Source organism: Lissotriton helveticus, chromosome 12 (genome assembly GCF_964261635.1).
Source record: "Lissotriton helveticus chromosome 12, aLisHel1.1, whole genome shotgun sequence".
In the NCBI taxonomy this organism is placed as follows: Eukaryota; Metazoa; Chordata; class Amphibia; order Caudata; family Salamandridae; genus Lissotriton; species Lissotriton helveticus.
The window spans coordinates 608,873,260-608,900,042 of NC_136073.1; the positions used below are offsets into that span (position 1 = coordinate 608,873,260).

The 26,783-nt window shown below is 45.8% G+C and overlaps 1 protein-coding gene across 3 annotated transcripts in view; it reads right to left on the minus strand.

The window, feature by feature from the left end:
* HACL2 (2-hydroxyacyl-CoA lyase 2) overlaps positions 1-26,783 on the minus strand; it is a 526,035-nt gene that overhangs the window by 471,259 nt on the left and 27,993 nt on the right. The window contains exon 2 of one of the 3 annotated variants that reach the window (XM_078671139.1): positions 26,468-26,584. The exons of the other annotated variants lie outside the window; for them this stretch is intronic. The gene's annotated coding sequence lies outside the window, so the exon portion shown is untranslated. The remainder of the gene's footprint in view (positions 1-26,467; positions 26,585-26,783) is intronic. 3 annotated transcript variants of the gene reach the window in all.

Genomic DNA, 26,783 nt, shown 5'->3' on the forward strand with positions numbered 1-26,783 from the left:
CCAACACCTTCGGGTGACGCGCGGGCTGTGTAGATATAAATAAATGAAGCACATTACAGAACTTTACCGCCATGCAGCAAAAGGGTCTGCACGTGGGTGCCATTGTTGCTGCCTAGTTAAAGCTGCCAGACTGCACATCACACATTTCAAAGCATAACACACACACCGCCTACGCACACTCCAGGCCCAATCAAACACTCACACCCAGTCAAAAGATCTGGGTTTAATCCTTCACCGTTCTTTAGCCCACTCTGCCACCCCAGTTCAGACATGGCTATATGCAAATCAGTCTGACCCTGTGCCTCATGGGAACAGTCCAGCCCGAACTGCCAAGCCATGCCTTCCCTGGACCGGAAACAAGCTTCCGAGGATCGGTTTCTGGCATTACAGCCGTCTTCAGCCGGCTTGCTTGAATCCAGTGGCAAAGTGAGCAAGGGACTCACGTCTGAGCATACCCTGCACACTTATGGCGGCCAAAAGGGGGTGGTGATGGACGGAGCATCTGAACCAATCAAACACTCACACCCAGTCAAAAGATCTGGGTTTAATCCATCACCGTTCTTTAGCCCACTCTGCCACCCCAGTTCAGATATGGCTATATGCAAATCAGTCTGACTCTGTGCCTCATGGGAACAGTCCAGCCCGAACTGCCAAGCCATGCCTTCCCTGGACCGGAAACAAGCTTCCGAGGACCAGATCTTTTGACTGGGTGTGAGTGTTTGATTGGTTCAGATGCTCCGTCCATCACCACCCCCTTTTGTACCGTTTTGGCCGCCATAAGTGTGGCAGGGTATGCTCAGACTTGAGTCCCTTGCTCACTTTGCCACTGGATTCAAGCAAGCCGGGCTGAAGACGGCTGTAATGCCAGAAACGGGTCCTCGGACGCTTGTTTCCAGTCCAGGGAAGGCATGGCTTGGCAGTTCGGGCTGGACTGTTCCCATGAGGCACAGGGTCAGACTGATTTGCATATAGCCATGTCTGAACTGAGGTGGCAGAGTGGGCTAAAGAACGGTGATGGATCAAACCCAGATCTTTTGACTGGGTGTGAGTGTTTGATTGGTTCAGATGCTCCGTCCATCACCACCCCCTTTTGTACCGCTTTGGCCGCCATAAGTGTGGCAGGGTGTGCTCAGACATGAGTCCCTTGCTCACTTTGCCACTGGATTCAAGCAAGCCGGGCTGTAGACGGCTGTAATGCCAGAAACCGGTCCTCGGAAGCTTGTTTCCGGTTCAGGGAAGGCATGGCTTGGCAGTTCGGGCTGGACTGTTCCCATGAGGCACAGGGTCAGACTGATTTGCATATAGCCATGTCTGAACTGGGGTGGCAGAGTGGGCTAAAGAACGGTGATGGATCAAACCCAGATCTTTTGACTGGGTGTGAGTGTTTGATTGGTTCAGATGCTCCGTCCATCACGACCCCCTTTTGTACCGCTTTGGCCGCCATAAGTGTGGCAGGGTATGCTCAGACGCGAGTCCCTTGCTCACTTTGCCACTGGATTCAAGCAAGCCGGGCTGTAGACGGCTGTAAATCCAGAAACCGGTCCTCGGAAGCTTGTTTCCGGTCCAGGGAAGGCATGGCTTGGCAGTTCGGGCTGGACTGTTCCCATGAGGCACAGGGTCAGACTGATTTGCATATAGCCAAGTCTGAACTGGGGTGGCAGAGTGGGCTAAAGAACGGTGATGGATCAAACCCAGATCTTTTGACTGGGTGTGAGTGTTTGATTGGTACAGATGCTCCGTCCATCACCACCCCCTTTTGTACCGTTTTTCCATTTCAAGCATTGCCCTAAACATGTGCCTTCCCTTCCAAAAACCGATTCGGTTTCGGTATGGTTTCCTAAAGCCATTGTATGGGTCCACGAAGGCTGGCTCTGCCACACGTTTGCATTATAAGTTTACTTCCAATTAATCTATATGTGAATCACTGACTTCGTAGCTTTTTTGCGGATCTGAGAGTGATATGAAATTTATTGACTAACAGTGAGCTTTGCTATTCTAAATGTTTAACAAGCGTTTGTGGTAAGACGGACAATTTAGGCTCTAGTCCGCCCTGAGGTAAGAACCATCACACCAGGGCAGGCGGCCCGTGCTCTTTCCTTCTAGTTAGCGGAATGAATCCCACACAGCGCGCAACTTTGAGAGACGTGAACGCCGGACCTTTTCAGCTTGATGGAATTACCTGATAGGATGCTGCCTGACAAAAGGCAGATTGGTATTCTCGCCGTTGAGAAGTCAAGCCCGATAAAAAACACACACACTGGCAGTCCTGGCCTCTGAGACTTCAATAATTTAAAGCTGAAGGTAGGTGCAATTTAGTTAAAGTTTGGTGAAAGTTAATTATGGCTGATCATTTAATAACAACAAACCTGGCAGGATCATGGCTGCACAAACAACAAACGCGGCAGGCTGCCGGCGGCAGGGGGAGGCGCACATACGGCAGCAGGGGGGGGGGGGGCTGCCCGATTCACTTGCAGGAGCAATAATTGCTACCATATGGCAGAGCTCGCTCCCGCAAGTGAATCGCCACACGTGCACGGGTTGCCATTGAAGGCAATGGAACGCGTGCATGTCTTTGGCTGAAAAGCCAAAATGATAGCTAAAGTTCTGTTTGCCTATGCAGCGCATGAGCTGCTAGGCGAGACCTAAAAAGTGAGCAAGAGCTGCAGGGCCTTAAGATGAGCAGGATTTCTAGGGAACCTGAGAAAGAGCAAGATTCCAAGGTCACCCGAGAGTGAGCGAAGCCTCTAGGGACCACAGCCTGAGAAGAAGCCTCAAGAGTCAGAGTCCAAGCAAAGCATTGTGGCACCTGAGAAAGGAAATTAGCTTATGATTCCTGAGGATGAGTGGGAAGTTTGGTGACCCCACTGATGGTAACGGTCCTAAGCCTCGAAGTGAGCAGAGCTCACAAGTCTTTGAGGGTGAACAGCGGCCTCCAGACCTGAGGGGGAGCATAATAGCCTGAAAACATGTTTATCCATGGGAAGTGAGGATCCTAGAGGAAAAGCATAGTTTTCAGGGCTTCATGATTCAGTGACCTGACACTGAGCAGGACCAGGTGCCCTAAGGATGTATAGGGGATAGAGGGGCTGAAGGGTGAAATGGATAGCAACAAACCAAAACATAATTCTCAAGAGCCCCGAATATTTGTTTCCAGTCTTGTCTCAAGTGAATGGCCTTACAAGCTTTAACACAGGGGCCTCCAAGGAGTAGCTCAGGAGCTACTAGTATCTCACCAGCACCACAGAAGTAGCTCTCAGAGTTGAAGCCAAACGCAGTACCTCATTCAGTGGATTTGTGCTTATTAAAGAATGCAGCACTGCAGAACTGCTCATGTCAAGAATCGCAGAGTAGCAGCTAGCCACATCAAAGGCACGGTCATGATATCTTTCAAACAGTGTGCCATCCTAGGGGGTGTCCTAATTGACCATATGTCTCCACTCTCAAACTAGTATTAGCACAAGGATTTCAGCCATGTTGTAGGCCCTTTCCTATTAATCACACTATGTATGTGAACAACAGGCAAGGAAAGAAGAGTGCCACCTGTAGCTACAGAAGTAGTCAGTATGTACTCGAAGTGTGGGGCTGCAGGAGCCAGAGTAAACCTGTGTGACTTTGGGGGGCGGAGCTAGCTCGAGACCAAGATGGTCGCTTGAGTCTCGAGCTCCACAACACTGGCGAATTATCCTGAAGTAATCCTACTGCCTACCGCCGCCAAAATAAATAATCGAAGTGGTTTTGCCCATCGGAGCACAGCCGCAGTTCTGCGAGCCCACCCCGACCTCCCTAACCCCCGGGGAACCCAAAGAAGCGGTAGCAAGACACGGGCGGAACTGAAGGCCGCTGAGCCCCGGGCTGGAGATGGTGCAAGGCGGAGTCAAATATTGGAGCATGCCGCGCGGAGCTGCAGGCATCAACCGGCCTCAATATGGCTTGCGCTGACCCGAGGAGCCGTCGGGAAAGTGAAGAATTGCCTCTTGCAGTAGGGCGAACCTGGAGGCAACGCATGAGCGCAGGGCTGTCTGGCGGGGAAACCGGAGCGAGGCCCCCAGCCAATTTGAACACTGTGGCGGTCTCGGCCCGAGCGGCTTGGCAAACGAGGAAGCGTGAGCGGGGGACATCCCAGAGGGGCAAATTGTTGTGGTGCCTACTGAGGACCCGGGCTGCGGGCCAGTGCGGCGCTTCGTAGCTGGGCGGGGCCACCATTTTTGCAAGTTCTACGGAGAGCAGTGGAGAGTGGTCCCTGTGGACTGACGGCGCTAAGAGGGTCAAGAAGCCTACATCAAGGTATGGAGTGACCCTGACCCTGGTAACGTGCTGCTGGGCCCCTGAGGACTCAAACTTACTGTGCCTGCTTGGAAGGGCTGGGGAGTCACCCAGCTGGGAGTGCTTGTGACTGCTTCAGACGGGGAGGCACCAGATTAAAAATGATGGCCAGGTCACCTGACACTTTTCCTTTATCCCTAAATTGAATAGCTATCAATACAGCAACCTTGGTTGCGAGAGGAACCTAGTGGGGCTATTTGGAATCAAATAAAACAGTTGTGATCTCCCTAGATGTGTATGTGAGTGGAGATTCTTTTGCAGTCCCCAACCCTGGGGAGGATGATATTGAAGATATTCTAGTTCTTCACCTGGACAGAAGCAAGGATTATTTCCTCACAATCGCTGGAACTCGCCTTCCGAGCTGCTTTGGAGCCTCATTGGAGACCCTTTGCCGAATGAAGTGACCTGCCCGAGAGATCTTACTCACGAAACTGGCCAGTCCCTGCAGACGGACCTACTCCCAGGCACACGGCCAGGTAGGGCATCACTGTAACGTTGTGTGGTGCCAGAGCACCAGGGGGGGTCCCTGGGGAGTAACAGCCGGTGGGAAGCAGAAAGCAGAGGCCAGGGCGGTGACGGCACTGTGCGGCAAGACTACTACTGGGAGTGAGGCGACTGCGAGTCCGTGGTGGTATACGTAGAGTTAAGTGGGGTACTCCGCGATTGGCGCACTGGAAGCAGTGCGGAGGGAGGCGCAGTCTCCTAAGAAAGCGAGACTGACAGCTGCGAGCAGTGCTGGAAGCTGTAAACATCTGCTAGGCCTCTACTGGACTACTAACAGAGGAAACACTGAAGATAGCACCTAAATCGCGGACGAACCTGGAGAAGATAATGGGCAGGACGGACAGGATGCAGTCCAAACTCACATTCGAACAGAAACGTTCCAAGTCTCACGACACGGTGACGGAGGAATCTGGCAGGATGTCGACCCCCTTAGAGGATGAGACGGACATCCGGAGTATGCTGCGTTCTATGGAAAAGGGCTTGCAAGGCAGCATCACCTCCCTTGGTACCAAAATAGACGCCCTCTCCTACCGGATAGACAGAATGGGGGAAAGACTGGATAAACATGCGCAGCCGTTAGATATGTCTGAACGGAGGCTCACCGAGGTAGAAGAGGCGCAGACTACTATAGACTCTGACCACAAACAGCTCGGGAAGAACATACGTGTATTGCAAGACAAAGCAGAGGATTTGGAAGCCCGCTCGAGACGATGCAATTTACGAATAACGGGCCTGCCGGAGACGGCGCAAACCGGCAATATGGAAAAATTTTTGGGAGAAGCTGTTGGTAAACCTTCTGGGTGCTGAAGTCTTCTAAAACATGTTTGTCGTGGAGAGGGCGCACATCTCCTTGGGACGCCGACCACAGCCGGGGGCCTCACCACGCCTGATCATAGCTAAATTGTTAAACTACCGGGACAGAGACGCTGCTTTGCGGACGGCGAGGGACAAACAAGCGCTGGTATATGAAGGCTCGACCTTCTCACTCTACCTGGATTTCACTGCCCGAGTGCAGGAGGCGCGCAAACAGTTTGTGCCCATGAAAAAGCACCTACGTAAACTAGGTTTGGACTACGCTATGCTATACCTGGCGAAAATGCGTGTGAATAAACAGGGTCGCTCCCATATCTTCAACGACCCAAAGGCGCTCCAGAAGGCATTAAAAGACTGGTCGAGAGAACAGAGGCAGAGCCCAGAGCGGATGAGGCGGCTGGAGGATCGCTCAAGGAGCAGGACTGAGACTATCCACCTTATGCTCAACCGATAAGTAACATGGGGGGGGGGGGGGGGAGTGGTGATGAGTCAGTCTATGTTAAAGTGAGTTTGCTGCAATCCTTTTCTTATTCCTGTATCAATGAAAATGTGGCCATTACCTGATGTCGAATGTATAACTGTGTTGGGTGACACTCCTGGGATCTCATCCTGGACACAGTGCTACTTGCAGGGAAAGCTTTGTAGAAAACAGAACACTGACAAAAGGAACAAGGTTGGATTGCGATGTGTGATCTCTAGTGGACCTAACTGGGAAGTGCACTATGGGGGGGCTGTGGTTTTATCAGCCTGTGTGCGGGGCTCAGGCTACCAGAGTGACTACGTTTAGCTTATTGCTGCTACAGAGCAACCTCTGCCCACGAGTGCAAAACACCGCTATTGTTTCTTTGAGTTTGGGGGGGCGGTGGGGTGAACGAGCGGGAGTTATCGGGGTGAGACGCGACCGAGTTGTGGGTGGTCAGCTGTGGGTGGGGGAGAGTGGGTCTCGGACGGGATTTGGATGTTGTTTTTGCTGTTGGAGATGTCAGCCAAAGTGTTACGAGAGACATGCACTGCACCTAATTGGCACGAGTCAGGACACACTGCTATAATGGACAGACATGATGGCTACAGCTAATGGAGCAACTGCCCCAAAAGCTATAGACTCCCTCAGAGCTCTGTCGTTGAACGTCAGAGGTCTAAATGACCATCGCAAATTGCGCAAAGTGCTACACTATCTATCTAGACACAATGTAGATGTTGCCTTGCTTCAAGAGACTCACTTACCACTACATAGCCCAATGATGCGCTACAGGGGCCTGGTGGGTAATGCGAATGCTTCGGGCTTCACTTCCCACGCTAGAGGGGTAATGACCTGGGTGAACCCCAGATCAGAATACACGATAAGACAGATGGCAGCGAACACAGAGGGAAGGTTGGTGATATCCAAACTCCAGGGGAGGGGCCTGGAACTGCTCCTAGTAAATGCCTATGGCCCCAACTATGACTGCCCGGATTTGCAACATTGGCGAACACGATGGCTGGTTATGCGTCAACACAAATACAATGGGGCGGTGACTTCAATTTGGTTGGAAATCCCGAATTAGACAGGTCTGGGGGCCCAACGAGGAGGCCGGTAGGACCATAGAAAGTGTTATGATCAGTAAGGACCTTTCTGACATCTGGAGGGAGCTGCACCCACTCGAGGGAAGTTTCACACACTACTCCGCTTACCATAACTTACACACACAAATAGACTACTGGTTGGCGTTGACGTCCCTCATGTCCCTGATTCGTACATGCCAGGTCTTGCCACCACTTTGTCCAATCACTCGCCACTTTTACTGGTCCTGTCCATGCCTAGGAAAACAATTCCACCATTTACATGGGGTTTTCCCCCCTTTCTCGCTACTGGACCCGCTCTTCAAAGGAAATAGCAGTGGCAATAGACACATTTTTCGCTATCAATATTGTTTCGGTGGACAGTTTCCAGACAGTGTGGGAAGGTTTTAAGGTGTCCATCCATGGTGTGGCCATGATTAAGCATTCAGGGGTACTGCGCTCAATCAGGCAGAGGTTGTCGACCTTGGAACGGAAACTAGGCGATCTGGAGGCTCGTCAGTTGGCCGGGGACGAAGGGGAACATTGCAGGAGCTCTTAGGGACTCATTGGCAGAATATCAGGAGGCAGCGGATAGTGAGGTGAAACACCTGGGCAAATATGCCACAGCGCGTGCATATTGTGAAGGTGACAGGGCGGGATCGGTACTGGCTCATATGCTGAAAGCTAAACGTAGTAAAACTCAGATCACAGCAATTCGATCAGAGAAGGGGGACTTGCTAACAGAGGAAGAGGACATTGCTAATAGGTTCAGACAATACTACTCGGGCTGTAAGCTTTCCGCTCTTTGGAAATGGATGGTGAAATCCTAGACTACCTAGAACACATCCAGCTGCCCTTCCTCACAGAGAGTTTCTCATGCTCCCTATCAAAAAAGATGAGATAGTGGAGGCTCTCTAAGGGATGGGAGCAGCCAGCGCCCCGGGGACAGACGGCCTCACAGTAGGCTTTTACAAGGCTTTTATTGAACTGCTGCTACCCCACATCTCAACGCTATTTGACGATCTATGTGTTAAGGGCAAGATGCCACAATCTATGAGAGAAGCGATCCTAGTGGCCATTCCCAAACCAGGTAAGCCTCCTGAGAAGTGCGGCTCTTATCGGCCGCTCTCCCTGCTGAATGTGGACACCAAGTTGTTAGCAAAGATTCTGGCTAATCGACTAGCCCTATTGACCCCGGAACTAGTTGCCCCGGAACAGGCAGGGTTTGTGCCAGATAGGAACCTCACCTACAATCTTAGAACAGTATTCGGAACTATACAACATGTCCGACAAGATACGAGAGCCATCGCGGTGTTCCTAGATATGGAGAAGGCTTTTGATTCAGTGGAGTGGCCCTTCATGCGACACGTACTGACCAGAATGGGACTTGGCCCCGTATTTCTGCAAATGATAGGAGTGTTGTGCACGCATCCGGCTGGGGAATCTTATCACTGGGACCATCTCTATATCCAGGGGTACTCGGCAGGGATGCTCCCTGTCCCCAATGTTATACACCTTCATCGCTGAGCCCTTGGCATGCGTGCTCAGGGAATATCATGGACAAAGAGGGGTCAGGTTCCCTACGTATTAGATAGTGGTCTCAACGTACGCAGAGGACACCCTGTTATACGTAAGTGACCCAAAAAACCATCTCTCCCCGGTCCTCAGAGAGGTGGTTCACTTTGGTGCGCTATCTGGGTTGAGGGTCAATTGGACGAAGTCCATAGCTTTTCCGCTCACACCGGCGACTACGCAATTTGAGATGGAGTATCCACTGCAGTGGTCTGATGACTCAGTCAGGTACCTTGGCATTAGATTGCACACAGACTTGGACATTGTATGCCGTGAGAATTATGGTACAGCTGTGGCAAAATTAGAGGATGACATTGAAATCTGGATCGGTCTGCCACTATCTTTAATTGGCAGGGTCTCTATCATGAAGATGGTCGTGCTCCCCAGGTTCCTTTTCCTATTCGTAAAGATACCAATAGTGTTGCCCCGCTCCTTTTTTGTTAGACTAAATAGATTGCTGATACGATTAGCTTGGGCAGGCAAAAAGTTGCGGGTACAGTGGCGAGTCCTCACCCTACCATACCACTTGGGAGGACTAGGCGCACCCGACCTGGAGTTATATTACAGAGCGGCGCAGTGTGCTCAAGCACATAGTTGGGTTCACGGTTCGGATACTACGCCATATCTTCGACTCGAAAAGCTCTTTGCTGACCCTTTCCCCCTCCCGGCAGTTATTCTGGAGCCGGTTGATCGCAGAACAGGCATATTGGACTCGCTCAACTCGACGAGGCACGCATGGCACAGCCTGTTACAGCAACAAGCAGGGGCATTACTGTACTCTCTGGAAATGCGAGTAGACTGGACGGTCTGGTTGGCCCCCTGTAGAGACGGAGGGGTCATACGAGCGATGAAAGCGTTGGGCATACACAAAACAGGCGACCTGTTCTCGGATGGCGTTGCCAAAACGTGGGACGAGGCCTCAGTCCTTACAGAAGCTCCTACCCTGCTTCAACGCTTCCAGTTCAATGGAGTGCGTAGGGCACTGCACCAACAACTGGGGGAAGATCTGAGCGAACCCCCTGAGGTAAAAGAGCTGACGTATCTTATTAAAACTAAATCCCCCTGTAAGCTAGTATCTAACATATACAGGTTAGCAATGTCTCAGAGCGAATCAATACACTAGGGCCAGGCTGGCCTGGCAACGTGATCTGGACATGACTATAGACGACGCCATGTGGTCTTATTGTTGCAATAACACAAAACGTATATCATTACACTGCAAACACAGACTTATCAATTTCAATTACATTAATAGAGTTTATTATACACCAGAGAGATTGCAGAGATACGGGCTTAGAGAGGAGGCGACCTGCGATAGATGTTCATCCCCAGTTGCTGATTTCATACATTTGACGTGGGGCTGCCCGGGCGTCTTCAAGTATTGGGATACGATATTCCGGGAACTGAGCACCATAGTTGGCTTTGCGATTGCCCCTGACCCTGCTGTGGCACTGCTGGGCTATTCTAAACAGTTACCAAAAGCAGCCCGCAGACTGGTGGACATGGGCCTGCTGATGGCAAAACGTAGGGTGGCAATATGCTGGATGAGGGGCCCCTTACCTACAGTGACACAGTGGTCACACGATGTCCTTTACTGCTGTACGCAATCGGAGAATTTTAGTGAACTGCTTGCTCCGAGGAGCAGACCAAAGAACTTCTGGGCGTTATACACAACATACTTGAACAGTAAAAGTGAGAACTCGACTGAAGGGGCATCGACAGAACCCGTAGCGGCTACTAACACTAACACTGCATAAGGGATAATACACTATCACGGACCTGTACATACATGACCTGTGGGGTTCACAGTTGAGCTCCACCTACATAGGGGATAGTTGGTATGGATGGGACATCTGCTAGCACCGTTGATACTCAGTGGAGGGGAATAGGTATACAACAGCAGTCAGATAGGGGCGCCATGGCTTTATGTCGCAGTATTGGGTACGGGTCCTGACAGCAACACGTGGTGCTGACATCTCTTTGTGTGTAATAATTATTTGTGTTATATTTATAATCACGGTTATACAGCGGATACACTTTAAGCAGTAACAAGAGCTAGCATTTTCACAAGCGACGCGGCCCTGCCCCCAGGATGTGCGCGATAACGCTGTGTGTAGGGCCTTGTTTTTATAAACCGCCGGCACTAGGGTTGTAGGCAAACGGCTGTGTATTTCAGCGACATTTATTTTATTTTATCTTTTATAATAAAAAAAACTTGTTAAAAAAAAAAAAAGACGTGTGACTTGGGTGCAGGATCAGCCCAGTACCTTAGGAGAGAAGGTTATTGATCCAGAGCTGTGGCAATTAAGAGAAAGAGACTCTAGTGCATGTGTATGCATGTGTACCTATTTATATGTTTGTCTGCGGGTTTGTCTATGTCTGATATTGCGTTCCTTTGTAATAAAAAGTATCAATCATTGGAAGCTATGTCTGGTGTCAAGAACCACTAAAAAAAGTAAATGCTGTCCAGCATCATGATGCGATCATCCCTAGCTCAACTCCATCCACTGATGGAATAAGAGTGGTAATGACATATTAATGGGCATCCTTGATATATTTTGGCCATTCTCAGTCTGTTGGGAATACCGGCAGGTAGCAATGCCACTAAGTACAGGACTAGTCCAATTTCATCCAACCCTGATAAACTGGTGAGCACCCCTCGCGTAACAATGGCTATGATGAAATATGGTGGGCTTCTGGACCATTGTGTTGTCCATCCTAGACACAATGGTGGCCATGGTATAATTGTTGGCATTATTGGCATACTACAGGCATCCATGGTGCTTTGGTGAGCATCCATTGACCAAAATTGTTATATGTGGACATTTGAACCAGAATCTGTCCATGTGCGGCATTTGTACATGTGAGAAATTGAAGAAGAGGTCAAACCGATGCCTGGGGACTGTGGGCTTCCTAAAAATGAAAACTGTTATTTTGGGAGATAGTTCTATCTTCAGAAAGAGTTTTTCCAATTGGAAAATGTTTTTTTCCCCAATTTGATAGACAAATGTGTATTTTCAGAAAGTGATAGTCTGAGGAAGATAAAAAGTTACACTTACAAAAAAAACATTTAAATCTGTTGGTTGCCCAAAGTGACTGGATGATTACAACTGAATCTTGCTTAGGATGGAGACTAGTAGAATGTTAACACTGTGGTCACTATTTGACAAATGATTACATTTGCTATTAGCTCAGAAAGGTTTATTTTTTTATCAGAATTAGCTCTCACCGTAGGAAGGTTTGGAGACCCCGGCTTTAAAAATAATTATTTTACTACAATTCTTTCCCAGAAATGGCACACTGATAACAGCCAAGTAACATTTCAGGAGAGGCTGCAACTGGCGAAACTGTACCACTTTAAGTGCCCGGTCTCTTTTTTGGTACTAATTCGGCCTGGGCAGCAATGAAATGGATCCAATCATTCTGTTGCCTGAAACTGAATTATAGAACTGTGGCAAGGAGATGCAGCATTTCTTCAATTCTACAATTTGAAAGTAAAGAATTCTCTAAGTCAGGTCCCAAGGGAGGAAAGGGGCATGGGTGTGTATCCTTAGCATATTCCTCGTCCCCAAACCCTCTGGCCAGTTCAGACTGATAATCGATCTAAGAGGAGTAAACAAATAGATAAAAAGGATTCCATTTAAGGTGGAGACACTACAGAGGATAATTTCTTTGATCTCCAACAATTCTTTCATGATAAAAATGGACCTGATGGACGCCTGTTTCACATTCCCACTGCGCACAGCCATATGAAATGCCTCAGGTTCTTTGCTCTAAAGAGGCACTAGCGGTTCCAGGTGTTGCTCTTTGGCACAGAGTCTACCCTAGGGTATTTATGAAGATGACTGCACCCTTTGTGGCACTTCTACATCTGCAGGGTTGGAATAATATTCCATACCCGGACAATGGGCCCCACCATGCTTAGTCAAGGGAGGACGTGATGAGAGGATGGGATATGATGGGAATTCTTCAACAGCATGGTTGTTGTTCAATCTAGCAAAATGAAAGCCAGAACTTTCTTAGGACTAGCTCTTAATTGGCGCTCGGTTCAGATTGGTCATGCGTATGGTGTTTCTGCTGGGCGATAGTGCAACCAAGTTATGGTTCAAATTCAGCTCCTTCTAATTCAGGACAACTTCCCATTACGGTTATGACTCAACATACAGGGACACGTGTGTTCCTGGTGCAGTGGAGGAGACTTCACATGAGACCACTTCTGGAACACCTAGCAAAGTACTGGAGATCTTCTACTATTGAATGGGAGAAGGGGATTTCGGTAACAAACCTAATTAAAGGGCAGCAATGGTGGGTGGTTGAAACCAGAATCCTTGAATAGGGGATATCTGCTGCAGTCCCCTCCACAGAGAATAATCACAACAGATGCCAGCTCTACAAGATGGGAGGGGGGGGATGCTCAGGGAAGATGGTCATTGTAGGACAGTCTAAAGTCCACAAACTGGAGAGAGTTACCTGTAGTATTCCAAGTGCTAACACATTTCAAATTGAACATTTGGTCATCAAGTAATCATTTAGATAGACAATGCATTAGCAGTACCCTATAAAACAGATGGGAATGGCGAGGTTGGACTCAACTTGTTTGCTTGAAATATCAAGGGATAGACAGAAGACATCTTCTTTCCAAAAAAGTAGGTGCACATTAGAAAAGTGGAGAATATAGTGGCAGACAATCTAAGCAGGGCGTTTACCTCATCCCAAACCCTGCAGGTGTTTCCCAAATTTGCCTAAGATTCAGGGAGCCCTTCATAGATCTCTTTGAATCTTGAGAACATACTCTGCTTCCAAGATTATTTTCTCTGTATCAGGATCCACTGGCATGGGTGATTAGATGCTCTGACCACTCCTTGTCCTCAGAAGCAGCTAAATGCTTCCTACCTATTCCTCTCATTGCTCAGCTGCTCATGAGCGTTCAAATGGAAACAGTGGAGGTTACAGTACTGGTGAGGTTTTGGCAGTACTGCTCATGGCTTCCTCTGTTAAAAGACATTGGTACTAGTCCCTCACTGGAGAATTTCCCTATCCCTTTATCCTCCCAGGACAGGGTGTTGCCTAACTCAACCGTAGTTAGCCTTGTCGGGTTGGAAGGTGAGAGGTGTGGACTATAGAGGAAAGGGACTCCAGAACAAATTGTTCAGGGATCTAGACACTACTCTACTTTAAAGCTCTACTCAAAGCACTGGAGGAATTTTCAGGAATAGCATTCCGCGATGTCTTTGTCTCCAGTAGAATATAAAATGTCCTCGATTTTGCAATTTCTCCTAGATTGGATGCAAAAGCAATTGGCTTTAACTGCTTTAAGGGCGCAGTGAATGACCATTAGGGCCTAAAGGCCATTGTGGGGAGATTTGGACAAAGATTTAGATTTTGTGGCTAGACTATTAAAGTGTTCCTCAATTGGATCAAACATTTGTATTGCATGCATTACAGGGTGTAATTTTTGATCCCTTGATTTCTGTGAACTTAAAATATTTGTCCTTCAAGGAGGCTTTTTGAGTCTCCATTACTTCAACTAGGAGGATTGGAGGACTTGGGGCATATTATGTGAGCCCCCATTCTAAAGATCGTAGAGGACTTTATTTAAGCAAGATGAATGGGGAGCAGAAGATCTTGCTCCCAAGTGTATGTCTCTCACCCTCTTCGAAGAAAGAAGAACTTTTGCATTTGTTGGCAGTTAGAACGGCTGTGACAATTGACTTCCAATGTTCTGAAGTGTACAGGAAGTCAGAACATTGAGCCCGATTAGGATGTCAGGCAGACCATGATCGACAGGCCGTTGGTGGCGGTCACCCTGAACGGCCAGAATAGTGGTCAGATTGTCACACTATGATGCGGTCAGTCGGAGTGCAGCAGGCGGAGAGACCGACCGACGCCTCAGACAGGCTAAGGGAGCCCGCCAGGCGTAGTCTGACCTTAATCCCTACAATGGGGACGGTGCCTGCAGAGGCACTGAGGTGGGGATTAGGAAGTCCCTTTCCCTTCTGCCTTTACATGGCTGTCCAACCGCCATATAAAGGCAAACTGACATTTTTGGAAGAAAATGTATTGAATGCAGTATTTTCCACATAAAAAGTCTGCTGAAGTTGGTGGCATCCAAATGACCAATCCCTACCACATCAACATATGTCTAGACTGAAACAAACCAGGGCAACATGGTTAACTCGAAAAAGAGGCATTGATTAAGAAGATACGCTAACAATGGGACAACTATTGATAACCTGAAACATGAACAAGCATGCTAAGTGGGACACTGACACACTGACACTTGTGGTCAGGTACATTACGGCATGATCTGTGGGACAAGGACGACATATACATTGATAAATTGACATGTGTACACTGACTAATAAGTAACATCTAAATTCTGAATCAAGCATGGAAATTGCAGTAAAAGAAACTGGAGGGATTACTGACAGTAGGGCTGCACAGACTCTGGAATGAAAAAAGCAATAAACGTTTCTGGGAAAAGGAGACACAATAATACAACACTGGGGGATGTCTTTAGATCAGTCCACAAAGCACTGACCACAAGGAAAACATAAAACGAGGTAACAGTGTGAACAGGCTGTCAATCAACAGTGCCAGTCATGAACTTCGTTCTATAAAAACTGCTCAAAATTACATAAAGCATATTTAGAGGAATTCGTTTGCCATCATTTAGCCTCTCAATTCGCATCTAAGGACAATTGCAGGCCCAGACCTTGGAACCCCACTCCTCTGGTAGAAAAAAATCCGACCCCTTAATAATGCCCCACATTTCTCTCCCAAGTACGTATGCTAAGCCTTATTTTGGCAACGAGCATTCTAAATTTGTTAGGAGAAAATGTCTCATACGTGTATCCAAACATTAAAGCTCGGATCAGTGACTTGAATTGAGGGATGTGGTGGTCTAAATCACTCCCCCCAATATCTGTGCATTACAGAATCCCCAAATAATTACATTCAGTAACTTGTACAATTTCTGAATTTTCAATATTACAAGTAGGGGCCATGATATCATTTGACCCCAGCCCTGTTAACTCTTTAACAGGGGTTATCTGTTTTTGTTCCGACTGTAACCTTCAGCTTCAGTTCTCCTTCTGGGCCAATTAATGCATAATCAATCAGCACTGTCAGCTGAATGGAAAAATAAACCAGAAATCCCCACATCTCTATGTATGTATGTATGTATGTGTCTTGTAAAGCGCACTGCTGCCCTGAGGCGTCGTGGCGCTGTAGACCGCTGGGGAACCCGTCCTGGCTTTCCCTGTGAGATGGTCCCTACTGGGTATCTCCAAGGTGAAACCAGGCATCCCCGGCGAATGTGGCGGGGCCGTTGTAGAGATGAGGCAAGCTAGTGCCCAGAGTTGCCGAGTGTGATCCCTGGTTAGAGTAGGCACCCAGGTGAGAATTATCGAGTCCGCTGACCCTGGTCCACGACCCTGCCGCGTCGGGAATTGAACCCTGGTCCCGGGCCGTTCTCTGCTTCCGGGTCTGCCGCCTCTAACCAGTGAGCCACACCACTCCACTCTAACACATAAGGAGAAAAGTGTTTTCCCATTAGCCAAACGATTTCACAGGTCTTTAAAAAAAAGTAGTGGAATAATTGTTAGCATTTTCATTGGTACCCATGAGCTAGACCACTAGAATCCATTTGTTATTGATTACGGATTTGAATGTTACCTTAGACCTAGGAATCACATCTACAAATATTGGACTGCCTAGTTTTGCGTTATATATGTTAGAAACAGTGATCTAAGTTGCAATGTCCAGCATTAAATACTGCCCAACAGTGGCAGACCTTTTTTATTCACCTATTCATACAGCAGAAGCAAAACAGTTTCGTAAAAAAAAAACTGGTTCAGAACCCCTGTCACTAGCTACTGAACGTTAATGAGCTGGACTATTTCTTTACCCCTGTTCATGTACAGTTACTAGCTCCGCAAGTTAAGATGTATAAACCCTATTTCTTTTTTAGAAATCATCTACATATTTTCACAACGATCAACACCAGCCATTCAGCATCTCAATCTATGTACTTTCGGCTCATTACTCACCATTAGCAATACCTGTCCCACAGCTCTGGCTGTGTGTCTTCAAAATGGCATTCCATTAACTGTACTTCTTGATCCTAGTGCCATAGGATGAATTCGCAGCTAATCACTTCACCCTCTTTCCCTATGCTCTAGGCAAATCTCCACACAATGATGGTAAAATTGATAGGATTACACATGAATCTAGAACAAAGAAAAGGATGTAGGACACAGCTTTTGCTTTTCATTAAACTCATTACGTGAAATAGAAACTAGATTGGCTGAATAGACACCCCACAAAGCATATGTGGGGCCACAGTAAACTAAGTATTGGTGATTGGTTGAAATAAATCCTACCGTTTATACCATCTGCAACAGACAAGCTCCCTGTGTGGATGGAGAAGGGCCTCCACAAATTCCAGATTGAAAAAGTGTAGGTTTTATTGGCTTTAGTAAGCCATGCCAACAAACATTAATGAGCGTAAGATTTTCGATCTGTATGGTTGGTCAGGTGTATCCATCAAAAGCATATAGCAAAGCGACAATGAATCAGGCTTTTAGCAAGCTGGCTGATAGCCTATGTCCAATCATGGTATAACATGCCTCTAGAGTTAGACAGCTTAAGTATACAAAGTTACATAACATAGATTTAGTGGCCATGGTCTTCAAGCGGCATGCTCACTTCTCGTTTCTGTGACGGAACGTGGCTGTCAAATCTGCTAAGCAGACAGCATTTCTCGTCTTTATCTTTTTTTTTTTTTTGTAGAGTTTTATATAGCGCGAACTAGACCCGAATCGAATCAGGTATCAGAGCACTTTACATAGCACAGGTTACGTTTTTTTACATGAGGACACGCACTTTCATTTTTAGGCACGGGGAGATTAAGTGATTTGCCCAGAATCACAGGAGGTTTTGGCGTCGTTACCGAGACTCTAACCCAGATCCCCAGGTCCGAGCGCCTGCCTAACCTGCTATGTTGTGCTCCTATCAAGCCATGAATTCCAAAGACTTAAAAAACAAGCATTTGCAATGCAATAGGTCTCGCATTTGTTAGAGTTATTGGTGTTGTAAATGTATATGTTTTTATTTATGCATACTCGTTTCCTTCCCTTGGTGTACTCCACTGCGCTAAGACAATAAAAACGTGAAGTACACTCTGAAAGTACCAGATATTAAAAATAGCTTCACGTGGCTCTCGGGTTCCTTCAACAGGAAAGTGTGGGGGTGGGTTGATTTAGAAACGGAGGAAAGCGAGAGTAGGAGGAGGAGGAGGGCAGTGGGTTTTAAAAGAACAGCAAACTGGTGGGTTTTAAAGATATCAGATGAGGCGGGGGTGAAGTAGAGGGCATGAAAAATACTTTGTTTAAAAAGAGTTCTTGCAGGAGTCTAAAGTGGAAAGACACTAGCCACTGGTGGCAGTACTTGGCGCAGGCCAGGCTCCACTGCAGACAAAGACCACGAGGAAAACAGACGAGAGGAGGAGGCGATGAGCAATAGGAATCAAGGAAAGGAGAGTTTCATGGGATTAAGCCAATGGTAAGTAATGTGGTGTACTTCCTATATTCCCAATAGGCTCTGTGCATTGGAATAACAAACTATAGTTTAGACGTAGGACTGAGGTCGACTAGGTCTCGATCGTATATATTAGACTTAATTGTGAGTGCCAGCTAGCTCAGAGGTCACTAGAAACTTCTCGAATTCACAAGAAGGGATTAGTTTCTGACAACCGCATAAACATGACAACTTTGTTTCCCAAGAATAAGAAATCAATCTCTAGAGTTGCGGAAACAATAGATAACTATTTTACTCAGTCAATCGTGCATGCTTCGTTTCACCAGAGGTGCTGAGAAAATAGAGAGACGGGCGTTTTCAATAAAAGGTATTTATTGAACAGTCTTCTTTCTCAAGCATAAGAAATGTACTGCTACAATCGTAATACTGGTAATAAAGTACAGGGTATATAATACGAACAGTATTATAAAGTAGTACTGTAAAAGCATGATATGGTTTCTAAGCCATGAGTTGCCTAAAACGTATAAAATACATACAGCGATAAAATGATGGCTAAAAGTACTCAACTGGTGCTTCTAAAATACGCATACCCCGGTGTACCTGACCTAAGCCTAGCACAAGGGAAGAAGTAAGTGAGGAGTAGTTAAAGTTTAGTATTTTTGCCAATAATCTAATCAAGAATTCTCTACGGGTCTGATCAGCTCCGCACCTTGGTTTAGAATGAAGGAGGTCTTGTATCTCTCTCTCAGGACTCGATTTCCCAGTGCGTCAGCTGGAGGGTCGGCTTCCTTCTGCTGCAGGGCTTCGGGCAAGTAGTTAGTCGATCTGCTCCAAACCACCGTGTGTTTGTCTGGGCAAATCTAGGCATATTTATACTTTGAAGGTGCCGAGTTGGACGTGTGAATGGACTTAATACCGTCATCAAAGACTCAGTTCTTCGAAAACTCCATGATATCCTAGATAAATTAGTATTCAGGCAAGGGGATGTCCCTAGCTGCTGAAGGCGGGTTTTTCTAAGAAATCGTTGTTGATTCTTGGAATTTAGTGGAAGTAGCCATGCCGTATTTGGGCTGCATAGTCTCAGTCTAAATATGGTAATGATTTCTATGCCTATATAAGGATAAGATGGTTTGTTTTTAAACAATGAAGGCCGAATTTCAGAGTTCAGGGAACGCTGTGTGCATGAATCAAAAGCTATTCTCGGTGTCAGGAGAAAACATCAGATCGTCTAGGCTGGCAAAGAAACAGTCCACCATAGTAGGTGAAAGTGGAACCACTTCAGTTAACAAATCAAATGTGCATAGATGAGGATCATTGCCGTCAGCGTTGGATGCATTAGCAAGGTCTGCAGTAAGCGGTACCTGTGTGCCTGTAGTTTCTCGTATCTCACCCTCAGTTAGACTTGCCGGTGAGACCTCAATGAATGCCATCATCAGAATTGGCAGCCGTTGGGGGCAACACGATGCATGAGTCATTACCGGACCTAGCAAGGCGTCAACATCCGATGACAGGACTGATGGAAGTGTAAGACAAATGTCCAACACGCATTCTTCTCCGCAAAGCAAGCATCGTAGAACAGGTAAGAGGCAATCTTGCCAGATTGGTCTGAACGATAGAAACCAGGTTGTGTTCAGATCTCTTAAACGAGCCAAACCAAGAATCTGTGTAATTCTCTCACGATACCTCATGGCAAGAAGGGTTCCTTCCATTGTAGTCTGGGTATCGTCGGTGACCGGACTTGCCATATCGTGAGCAGAAGGAATAAAAATAGAATTCCTGCTACGAGTCCCAAGATGAGAGGCAGGCCGATGAACACAGAGTGCACGAAGTTTGGAAAAATGCAGAGGACTGCTTCAAATGGTGTTAACAGTCCTGAAAAAATCGTCTTAAATACATGTGCGATGCCGCTGGTATCAGACAAGTTTAAGATTTGACTTAACATTTCTGCAAAATGTACTGGGCAGTTTGTTGATAATAATGCATGTATCTCTGCAGAAGTCCTTGCAACTTGCAGATCATACGTTTCTCTAGACGAGGTCAGTGGCACATTTTTTTGCAAAAGAATCACTTTCATTCCGCTTAAAGAATCAATTCGTATAGAAGAGATATTCAGTGAAGGCCATAATTCCGTCTCCCTGTCTGTCTTGCTCTTTGGATACAATACTTGCATACAACAAGTGACCCTGGATGACACACTAACGAGATAAGTATTTCCTGGCAACATGCCACAACAGCTGTGGTCATTGAGCATAACGTAGCTGCCATTGGATAGCTGCCTTAAAATTGGTTCTATCACTGTGGAGGGAGTACCGTGCAGGTGGCAAGAGAAGTTACTTGCAGAACCGTCGCAGGCTCCGTCTAAATTAATACCTTGGCACAAAAGTGTACCGCTTAGTGAGTTCTTACAATTTTTACCACTAAGGAATACCTCCTTTCCCTTATTCCAACATTTGTGTGTGTATGGTAAAGTCCAGGTCGACTTAATGTATTCTTTACCCAACCTTTCATACAGGCCCGCTGGTATATGCTGTAGACAATACTCAAATTGGAAAATCGTCACGGGTATCGTAATGGTGCTATGTATTATCCATTCAATGACAGGCTTCTCAGAAACTGTCAATGGTAATCTTTCCAGTTTTTCAATGCTCAGCACCGTGTAGTCTGCTCCTTTTTGTGCCAAAGAGATTTGTTGATCTGTAAGGTTAAATACAGTAAACAATGACGTTGTGTTGATTAGACGCCATGGCACGTAGCCTAAACGAAGATTTTGTAACGTCCAGCCTAGCTGCATTATAGAACGTAATTGAGACTGGCCATGTTGTAACATTAGCAAGCCCTGCTCTATATGTCAATTGCAGATGATACAATGCTGTCCAAAGAATATATTCTGGAGGACAGAGTGGTTAACCCATTGTCCACTACAGAGAGAGCTTTCTCTAAATTAATACGATCAATTTCTCGTATTTTTTCAGCAGTTTCCATTTGCGTTATTTTCCAAGCTTTGTTGTACGCAGCGTATATACCGGCGTATATGAAACGTTTTTGACGTGGTTTGCGAGGCCCCATTAAGAAATCTCGCAAATCATTGCCTTCTTTAAGTAAAGATAAGTGTTGCTTGATTTTCGGAAGTGTGGATATCATTAGCCACTAAAGGCATAGTTTTCCTACACTGTATGTTGTTACTATCCCTGGATGTTGTCTCTGGGAATATCTTGGATCTGGCCTGTTCATTTTTAACCCCTGTGTTTTTTCCAGGAATCTATCATGACAGTTATTAGTGTCTGTGGGCCAGATTAACCATTTTTTCCAATCAGGATTAGTTCTGTTCTGTTTTAAAATATAGGGTACGTCTACCTCCTCTTCTGTAGTATCATTACTGTCAGATGTGGGTTTAGGTATAAACGGTTTATTTAAATCTTTTATCTTAGCCAGGCCAAGACAAGATGTTTGCTGAACAGTGTCATTTAAAAACATTATTTGTTCTGGTATAATGCAGGCTCTGAACAGGTCTTCTAAACCTTGCACCTGCCAGTCTTTCGTGCCCCAGACAGTTTTTGTCTCAATGTTGTCTTTCCAGAAGTCAAAACCTAATGTAGACAGCTGAGCATAAAAGTTTGCAGAATAAATTTGTTTAGTATTGGTCAACATTGTTTTCATGCCTGTCTTATTTAAATTTTTGAAATAAAACGTTTCTGGATTTGTAACATTAAACCCTGTGAAGTATGGAAACTTTTCATTGAAAGTTTTTGAGCTGCCCTTTGGCGGCGTTGGACAATGTTCCCATTGATTATATGTAAAACATTCCTAGGGTTTGCAGATTTATGCAAATAATGGTGACCATAATGATTAAAACAATACATTTGTTCATAATCTGATGAACCTTGTAAGTATTCGTGTTCAGTAAATTTAGCTGGCATTTCTAAATCTGACATCATATTATTAATAGTTTTAAAGTCCCAATCATCAGAAAATGTGCTTGGTGATACAAAGTCACTTAAGGAGATCTTGAACTGGTGCGGAATCTTCAGAAGCTCTACCGGGCCATAGATGTCATACACAGTTCTGTCCCATGCTATACCACCAGGTATAGGAACGGCTTTCACCATGGGAAGATTTATGAGGTTTCAGGACCAAGTTGATTTTCTGACTTGCTGTGTCCATTGATTTATATTTTCCATCTACCATTTTTCCCAAGCTCAAAACCAGAATGAGCCAGAGCAGGAGGAAAAGTACACCTAACACAATCCAAAATTCAATCATTGGTGAAACCAGATATATATTCTCAAGTTGATGAAAGAGTCCTTTTATTTTTCCTCTGAAAGTTTTATTTGCTGGCGTATCTTCGGGTTCACTGGGATCCTCAGAAAATGTATCAAAGTTGATAAAATAGCCAGAGGCAGTTCTGTCAATTGTTGGAATTGCATCAGGATTGTTATTAATCTTCGGAGTTGCTTCTTCCTTTGTCATATTTGTGTAGTTAGAGGCTACATCATTGTAGACAGGTGTTTCTTGACAAACTGTTATTTGGGTCTCAAGAGGCACGAGTTCCATGGCTTTGTTGCATAGTCCTTCATTTCTTACTGCAGGTTTATCAAAGGTGATAAGTCTTTTAGTTTGAACCTCTTGGATAGTAGCGAGATTTGGTCTTCTGCTACATCTTGGGAGTCCACTGGGCCTACTACTTATTATTGGCCACATGTTGTGGTTTGACCAGGTCGATGGATACAACTCTGTTCTCCCTTTTTCCAGCAAGGGGCGGTAGTACTACAGATCTTGTTCCTTGGATTGCCAAGATAGGTACTGCTTTTCTGTAAGAAGGCCCAAATACCATCTTCACCGCGATCTTCTCTCTGACTAGATCCCCAATCTTTGGAATCCAGACAGGTCTTGCTGGGACAGGTGGTTTTTCTTCAGTGGATGTTGGCTTTTGTGTTGCGTTACTTAGACTTCTTCTTGTTTCGTTCAAATCCTGTAAAACAGCCAAACGATCTTTGACATCAAAGGGTTTTTGTTCCACCACTGAAGTTTGACAATCGAGGTCTTCGATTATCATTCTAGTACCACACAGTAATTCACATGGAGTGATTCCACCCAGAGAATTTCTTGGCAGATTATTAAGACTACATTGGACACTTATTAGATGTTTGACCCACCCATCACCCGAACCTAATACCTTAGCGGTTATGGATTGCTTTATGTCACGTTTTTTTCTTTCCACTACCGTATTACTCTCAGGATGGAAGGGACTAGAATACCGCAATGCAACATCCAAGCTAGCCATATCCTCTTTGTAAGCTCGAGAGCTAAACGCAGGACCCTGGTCAGAGTGTAGCGTGCCGATTGCGTATGTGCCGATAAAGACTCGCAAATCCTTTATAACAGTTCTGGCGTCCGCCGAGCGCTGGGGCCACATCCAAATAAATCTTGTGCAGGAATCCACTGCGACCATGATATATTTATAGTTGCCATCCCTTGTTAAGGGACCACAGTGGTCCAGGTAAACGCATGCTAGTGGTTCATCTGAAATAGGAAGGGGTGTCTGTGCAGGTCGTTTCACTGTCTAAACTTTTATTTTTTGGCATGTTTCACATTCTAGAACATAATTTCTAGTTTGTTTTCTCATGCGCTGTTTTAATAATGATACTGTGGCGGAAACCCCTGCGTGTGCAGATGCTAGTCCTTCATGTGCCGCTAAGATTAGTCCTAACCTATGTTCCATGTTTGGAATTGCCCTATCCCCCACTCCGGGGATTCGAGCAAAAGGAACATTATTCGCATCAGTTATATACGAGTACTTTACTGGAAAGCCTTTCGGGAGTGTCTTATCACTCTCTTTAATTGAAGCAGTGACAGCTTGCAATATTTCGCTGTCTATTTTTGTTTTTGACCGGGTGATCGTAGCTACGGAAGCCGTTTGCACAGCTGCCTTCGCGGCTTCATCAGCCAATGAATTCCCTGCAACGTGAACGCCATCACGCTGATGACTCAGTGTAAGAATCACGTGAGTCTTCTGTAGTTCTTTTTGCAGAAGAACTACTTGTTCCCAAAGCATTTTATGCTTAATTGTGCCACCTTTTACATCTTTGAAACCATTTTGAACCCAGTTCGGTAGATACTCATTGTAAGATTGTACGCAGTAATACGAACCGCACACTATTAGTGGGGGAAATTCGCGATCTGTATTTTCAAGCGCCATCTTGAAAGCCTGTAGTTCAGCTCGCTGAGCTGTACAGTCTACGAGTGATTGAGTTTTAGTGACCATAGGTCTGAATTTACCTTCGCGCCAGCACCCTTTAACAATCGCGCACGCATCACTATAAGCTTGTTTACCCCCAATTGCGGGCTGTGCTGATCCGTCTGTATATATTATATATCCGTGATGTTCTAGAGGCAGAATCTCGGTCGGCAGAGGACAATCGTACTCGTATTGTAGGAATTCTTGTGTTTTTAAGTAGGGGTCAAACACGTTTTCAACGTCTGTTGCAGCAAGAGAGTTTACCCATTGTATCCATCTCGGATGTAAAGCTTTTGCATTAGGAATGCTTGCTTTTGTCACTGCCTCTAAGGCAGGTACAGGTGTAACGATCATTATGCGTTTACCCTGCGCTAGAGCGCTCTCCTTTGCTACTGCAGTTTGAACCGCCGTCAGAATTTTCTCTGTAGAAGTGAATTTCACTTCTGCTTGTGTGTACAAGTGTGATTTGTCTTCTATTGGTACCTTTTCACCTTCCTTAAAAGTAAGGTACGTGAATCCGCATTTCCCTGGGATGATTCGGATCACAAGGTTGTGCACATTGTCGCGTGTCTCTAACTTTGTTTTTGCTAACATGTCTGTTTGCACTGAACGCAACATTTCTGTGTGTGTTTGAGTCCAATTAGTTGGTTTGAAATCAGGTTTGATTAGTTCGTAGAGAGGTTTAACCCTTTCTGAGTAATTTAGAACATAAGTTCTTCCAAAATTCAGGAAACCTAGAATTGACTGTAAGTTCTTCAGCGTCTTTGGAGGTTGGAGCATCGCACATTTCTCTAGAAAGTTTGCTGCCAGGCTTTTGCCCTCACTTGATAACTCGTAGCCTAGAAATAGGACGTTGAGGTGGGCAATTCGTGATTTCTTAAAATTGAATTTGTAGCCCTCAGAGGCGACCCCAAGTATTATGGTGTTCACTCTTTTCAAGTGCCTGTCCAAATCGTCATCTGTAAGATAGATGTCATCGACATATGATAATGCCTCATCATCATACATTTGTATTAACTCTGTTACTCTGGCTGAAAATAACCCTGGACTATTCTTGAATCCCTGGGGTAGACTGCAGAATTGTCGCTGTGTCCCCATAATTGAGAAAGCGGTCAGATGCCTGCTTACAGGTGCAATGTTTTGACAGAAAAACCCATTTGAAATGTCTAATGTGGTTTTATATTTTTTCCGCACGATGCTATTCATCAGTGCTGCACTGTGTGCATTTTGTACTGCAAATGTTTTGCAACAGGAGTTTAAATGTCTGTAATCCAAAACTAGACGATATGAATGGTCTGGTTTGGAGACAGGAAACAAAGGATTGTTCATTGATGAGGTGCATGTTTCAATCAGCCCTTGGAATTCAAGTTGATTTAAAATCTCCCTGATTTGTTTTTTAGCTTCTTGCTTGACTGGATACTGCCTCTGTGCAGTAGGTTGATTTTTTTAACTGGATTTTATGGTGAGGAGAGTCCTCATCCCATCCTGCATGATTTTTATATAATGCTCGAGCCTGGGCCACGGCCCATTTTCTGGCATAGGTGTATTTTTTATGAATAGGAATGTGATTTGAGAAAGCTGGCATAATTATCTCTTCGCCATGTGGGCACTCCCTGACAAATTCAGGTGGCCAGTCTTGTTCAGCTAGAAGAATGTCATAGCCCTTAGAGAGCTTCTCCCAAAAGAGTGCTCTTATTTTTCTAGTTATGTCCCCCTCCATCCGGAGTGTTACTTCATATAAACTTGTGGGGTACACTAACCCTGGTGTCGGCAGTTTCAACTTGAATGCATTCATTCAAGTCTACTGTCTCCAAATGATCCATCAGGATCCTGTGAACTATGGTGACTTCTGCTGCGCTGTCTAGCATTGTCTGGGCCCACTCCCCGTTCTTGAGTTGTGTCCTCAAGATCCTCGGCATGTCTGATCTTTATGCTTGCTACCTTCTTTTTGGTGAATTGAGTTTTCTTATTTTTTGGAACTTGCTGTTCTTCTTTGGACTTCATGTGTTCCTCTTTTTGTTCTGATCGTCCTCTCCTCCCGGATTTCTGCGAGGAAGTCTGAAAGGTACGAGAGAAACGAGTATCAGTATCTTGATATCTATCAGGTTTCCTTAAAGTATCCCTATTTCTAAGGTTATACCTTTTTTCAGAGGGCTCCCGTTGGGGAGACCTACCTCCCCTTTGGGGAGATCTTCCTCTGGACTGAGAATGTTTCTCTTTAGGAAGTGTCTGTTTAGTATTTTCCGACTTCTTCTTA